Genomic DNA, 6,290 nt, shown 5'->3' with positions numbered 1-6,290 from the left:
ACATGAACTAATGGGAGCTCAGCTTACGCAGGCAGGGCTGGCTGGCTGACTAGTTAAGTTCCATTGTCATGAGAGTGGGAAGGGAGCAGCCATCCATCATGCTCCAGGAAGGCTACCAAATGCCAGGACAGAAGAATGTAGCTCTTTGGGACCAATACCTTCCCTATTTACTCAAATTCTTTCTATAAACTTAACTTGTAGTTCTCCAAAAAGATAAACATCTGGTAGTGATGATGTAGTTTGCCCACTGGAGTATAACAAAGAGGTAGTATAGGGGGATATACCCTTCAATTTACAGACTATCAATTAATTTGTTTTCGCCCACATCTATCACTCCAGCAAGTACAGAGTTGTTCCAGTTAGTTTCCTACTACCACAATCTTAGTAGCTTAAAACAACATCTATTTATTATATAGAGTTCTGTAAAAGCCCATCACTTCTCAAGGTCTCAGCAGGGCTATGTTCCCTTCTGGAGACTCCAGTGGAGAATCTGTTTCCTTGCCGTTAGTTTCTAGGAGTTGCCTGCATTCTGTGGCTTGTGGTCCCCTTCTTCCATATTCAAAGTCAGAAATGATGGGTTCAGTTCTTCTTATCACACCACTCTGTCTTTGGTTCCAACATATGATCTCATTCTATGACTCTCCTCTTCTTCCTCCTTCTTCCACTTTGAAGAAACTTGTAGTTACTGATGGGTCCACCTGAATAATTCATGATAATCTCCCTATTTTGAGATCATCACTTAGCAACAATAATTTCTCTCCAAACTTATTTCTCCTTTGCCATATAACCTAATATATTCATCAGTTCTGGGGGTGAGGATGTGAACATCATTGGCGGGTGGGACCCTTATTCTGCCAAGCACTTCTGGTTCTACTGAGCCTGCTGGGTCCACAACCCCTTCTCAAAATAGCCTTAGCTCGGACCATATCCCCATGGCTTTCATATAGCAGTATTTCTGCTTTCTATATTCCAGATTTTTTTTTTTGAAATTTATCATCCATTAACAAAGTCCTTCCATTCTCAATGTTATTTTGATATTTTAGTCTTTATATTATCTTCCTTTCCTTTCAGTATTCTCCCAAGAGGGAAAAAAGATAACCACATACTCAGTCCAGCATCTTGAAAAGGATGATTGTTCTTTTGGCCCTTTCTTCTTGCTGGAAGAAAATTTAGTCTCGGTCAGTGTTGGCACCTCCTTACCTCTCATAGTTAGAGCAACTTCTAGGAGATTTAAGAGGTGCCTGAGGGCATCATAGACACCATTAGCAGGTTTATTGTTGAAGCCCATAATGATCCCTCAAAGCCTGGCAACTTTCTGCTGCCCTGTCACAGGAAGAGAGGGGGAATGTTATTATCTAGTTCATCTTCTGTGAAGTATTACTTAACTACTTGAGTACCATCAACAACCATGGGAACTTCTGGCTTTTTGCTCCCTTCCCAGGAATCTCTCCTCTCTCCTCTGTTCTGTTTGCCCTTAAAGTCTCTGCTCCTTTTCTTTGTGTCTCCCTCCAGTACACCTAGCCTGATCTCTTTAACAGGCTCAGGTTGTAGAAAAATTAATTCAGAAAGGGAAGTGTCTTATAAGAGACTTCTTTTAGCTTTAGCACCATAATATTTTCCTGAGGCAAGAAACCACAAAATGGCTTGAGTACCTTTCTACAACTAAAGATGAAAAAAATAGAGGGAAATGGTGGTCCAGTGGTTAAGGCTCCATGATTCTTCCATTGCAGGGGGCACAGATTTGATCCCTGGTCAGGGAACTAAGATCCCACATAGCACACAAGGCCAAAAAAAAAAAAAAAAAAAAAAATAGAGGGAGGAAAAAAATCTTAAAAATTAGTTTGCTACTATATACTTAACATTATACAGTTGGTTTTGCCACATTAAATCACTGAACTGTGATTTAATCAATTCATTGTTGTTGTTATTCAGTCGCTAAGTCATGTCTGACTCTTCACCATCCCATAGGCTGCAGCACGCTAGGCTTCCCTGTCCCTCACCCATCTCCTTGAGTTTGGCCAAGTTCATGTCCATTCAATCGATGATGCCATCCAACCATCTCATCCTCTGTTGCCCTCTTCTCCTTCTGCCTTCAATCTCTCGCAGCATCAGGGTCTTTTCCAATAAATCAACTGTTCACATCAGGTGGCCAAAGCACTGGAGCTTCAGCTTCATCATCAGCCCTTCTAAAGAGGACGCAGGGTTGATTTCCTTCAAGATTGACTGGTTTGGTCTCCCTGCTTTCCAAGGGACTCTCAAAAGTCTTCTCCAGAACCACAGTTCAGCATTCTGGCTTCTTTCTTGTCCAGCTCGCACATCCGCATATGACTACTGGCAAGACCATAGCCCTGACTATATGGACCTTTGTTGGCAAAGGGATGTCTTTGCTTTTTAGCACACTGTCTAGGTTTGTTATAGCTTTCCTGCCAAAAAGCAATCATCTTCTAATTTCATGGCTGCAGTCACCATTGACAGTGATTTTGGAGCCCAAAAAGAGGAAATCTGTTACTGCTTCCAGCTTTTCTCCTTCTATTTGCCATGAAGTGATGGGACCGGATGATATGATGCTAGTTTTTTTAATACTGAGTTTCAAACCAGTTTTTTCACTCTACTCCTTCACCCTCATCAAGAGGCTCTTTAGTTCCTCTTCGCTTTCTGCCATTAGAGTGGTATCATCAGCTTATCTGAGGTTGTTGATATTTCTCCCAGCAACCTTGATTCGAGCTTGTAACTCATCCAGCCCGGCCTTTCACATGATGTGCTCTGTGTGTAAATAAACAGGGAAACAATGAACAGCCTTGTTGTACTCCTTTCTCAATCCTGAACCAGTCAGTTGTTTCATACAGGGTTCTAACTCGTGCTTCTTGACCCGCATACAGGTTTTTTGGGAGACAGTTCAGATGGTCTGGTATTCCCATCTCTGTACGAGTTATCCACAGTTTGTTATGATCCACAAAGTCAAAGGCTTTAGTGCAGTCAATGAAACAGAAGTAGATGTTTTTCTGGAATTCCCTTGCTTTCTCTATGATCCAGAAAATGTTGGCCATTTGATCTCTGGTTCCTCTGCCTTTTCTAAACTCAGCTTGAACATCTGAAAGTTGTCGGTTCATATAGTGCTGAAGCATAACTTGGAGGATTTTGAGCATAACTTTACTAGCATGGGAGATGAGTGCAACTGTCCAGAGGTTTGAACGTTCTTTCGTACTGCCCTTCTTGGGAATTGGAATGAGGATTGACCTCTTCTAGTCCTGTGGAACAAATGTACCATATGACTCAGCTGAGTATTTAACCTTCTTAGTTGGCTTGGGTTGCTGTAATAAAATACACAGATTGAGTGGATTTTACATCAGATATTTTTTTTCTCACAGCATTTTTTTTCCCCCTCTGGAATCTGAAATTCCAGAAAAACATCTACTTCTGTTTCATTGACTATGCTAAAGTCTTTTATTGTGTGGATCATAGCAAACTGTGGATAACTCTTAGAGAAATGGGAATACCAGGTGATCTGGTTCCTGGTGAGCGCTCTCTTCCTGGTTTGTGGTGGCTGTCTTCTTTCTGTGTCCTCACATGGTATAAAGATAGAACAGGGCTCTCTTGAGTGTCTTCTTGTAAGAAAATTAATTCTATTGGATCAAGTCCCCACCCTTAGGACCTCATTTAGCCTTAATTACTTACATGAAGATCCTATCTCCAAATACAGAAATACTGAAGGTTGAGGCTTAAACATATAAATCTGGGGGGGGGGGGACACAAACTTTCAGTCCATAATATTACCCAAGAGAAATGAAAATATATATCCACAGAAAAACTTGTACACAAATGTTCATAGCAGCATTATTTATAAAAACCAAAAAGTAAAAATAACTCAAAGGTCCACCAACTGATGAACAGATAAAACAAAATATGGTATTTTCATACAATAAGCTAATTCAGACTTAAAAATGATTGAGGCTGTGATATAGTATGTATGAATCTTGAAAACATTATGCTAAGTGAAGGAAGCCAGTCACAAAAGGCGATATAGTGTATGATTCCATTTATATGAAACATTCAGAACAGGCAACTCTATAGACACATAAAGAATCTGCCCGCAATGTGGGAGACCTGGGTTCAATTCCTAGGTTGGGGAGATCTCCTGGAGGAGGGCATGCAACCCACTCCAGTATTCTTGCCTGGAGAATCCCTATGGACAGAGGAGCCTGGTGGGCTACAGTCCATGGGGTCACAAAGCGATGGACACTACACAACGACTAAGCACAGCACAGAATGGGCGTTAGGGATGGAGACAGGGAAATGGGGAGTGAATGCTAATTGTGATGGAGGTTTCTTTTAGGGGAAGCAAAAATGTTATAAAATTAGATTGTAGTGATGGTTGCTTAACCTCATGTATAGTAAAACCCACTGAATTGCATACTTTAAAAAATTTGTGATGTGTGAATCAATACAGCTGTTTCCAAAAAACAGGAGTAGCAGTGCCCAGGGACCAGTACTGACCCCATTCTTTTCCTTATTCGCACACTATCCCTAGGTGGTGAGCTCATTCAATCCTATGATTTCATGTCAATGGCTCACAAATCCAGCTTCCAGCCTTTCTTGATCTCCCCTCTGAACCCTATCTAAGTATGTGCCTGCAGATACCTTCTTGACATCTCTCTAGGATATCTCACAGCCATCTCTAACTCCCCTCTAAAAGTTGTTTCTCCCCTGCCTTTCTAAATCTAATTTATGATATCACTATTTAATATCTTTAAAAAATCTAGCAGTCATCCTTGATTCCTCCTTTTATTAACTCTGTTTTGTATCCACCAGTGATTCCTATCAGCTCCACTTTCAAAATAGTCCCCAGCTGAACCTCTTCATACTGTGTCCTGTGCTATCATCCTTATTTCAGCTACAATCAGCTCTCGTGGGATATTCTAACATCCTCCTCATAGGTCTCTTCACCTCTTCTCCTTCCCCTCTATAAACCCATCCTCTACTCAGATGCCAGAACAATCTTTTATAAAGGTAAATTAAATCCAGTTACTCCCTTTCTTGAAACCTTCCACTGGCTTCCCAATTGTACTTAAAGCCCCAAATCCTTACTCAAGCGCTTTCCTACCTTAAGATCTTTGGATTCCTTTTGTTTCAATTGCTCTTCACCAGGATTGTGGTATAGTTTTTTTTTTTTTTTTTTAATCACTCAGAGCTTAACTTACATGTGCTTCCTCAGAGAGGTCATCCTTGAACATTTAATGTTAAGTAGCCACCCTTGAAAAATTATCTGCTTAGGACTTTCCAATATTTCTTGCTTATTGCTTTTATGACTTTAAAAATGTTCAATATTTGAATATGTAATACAGTCCCAAGCTTCAAAAGTCAAAAGCAGTCAATAGATGTACAGTGAAAAGTCACTCTCGCTACTTTTTCTATCTCTGTCCCTCAGTTCCTACCCTAGAGATAATCTATGCAAATACTTTTCTTTTATTCCATTCTTTTTCACACAATTGGTAACTTACTATAGTCTCTTAAACAACCTTGTGTTTTCTTTTCTCTTCCTATACCTTGGAAAGTTAGGTTGTTCAGTCATGTCCAATTCTTTGTGACTCCATGGACTGTAGCCCTCAGGCAAGAATACTGGAGTGGGTTGCCATTTCCTTCTCCAGGGCATCTTCCCAACCCAGGGATGGAACCCAGGTCTCCTGCGTTGCAGGCAGATTCTTTACCATTGGAGCCACCGGGAAACCCCCATAAGCTGGAGATCTAATTTAAGAACAAAGGGGATATATTAGGAAGATACTGGATAGCTCACAGTGTAACAGGAGGGTTGGAGCACAGGTTCAGGTTTAGGACAAAGAACCAAGATAGAACTGGAACAAGACAGAACAAGAACTGGAAAAGAACCAAAACAGCAGGTACTATTTACTTGCTTGGTCAGATTTCTAGCAGGTGAATGAACTCCAGCAGTTTTCTCCACTCGAGAATGGAGACAGAATCCAGCTGGTTAAGATTAGGTCATGTTCAATTCAGTTCGGTCAGTCAGTCATGTCTGACTCTTTGCGACCCCATGGACTGTAGCATACCAGGCTTCCCTGTCCATCACCAACTCCTGGAGCTTGCTCAAACTCATGTCTATCAAGTTGGTGATGCCATCCAACCATCTCATCCTCTGTTGTCCCCTTCTCCTGCCTGCAATCTTTCCTAGCATCAGGGTCTTTTCAAATGAGTCAGTTCTTCGACTTAGGTGGCCAAAGTATTGGAGTTTTGGCTTTAGCATCAGTCCATCCAATGAATACTAAGGACTGATTTCC

This window comes from Bubalus bubalis, chromosome 4, assembly GCF_019923935.1.
Source record: "Bubalus bubalis isolate 160015118507 breed Murrah chromosome 4, NDDB_SH_1, whole genome shotgun sequence".
Lineage (NCBI taxonomy): Eukaryota > Metazoa > Chordata > Mammalia > Artiodactyla > Bovidae > Bubalus > Bubalus bubalis.
This window is presented reverse-complemented; position numbering follows the sequence as displayed.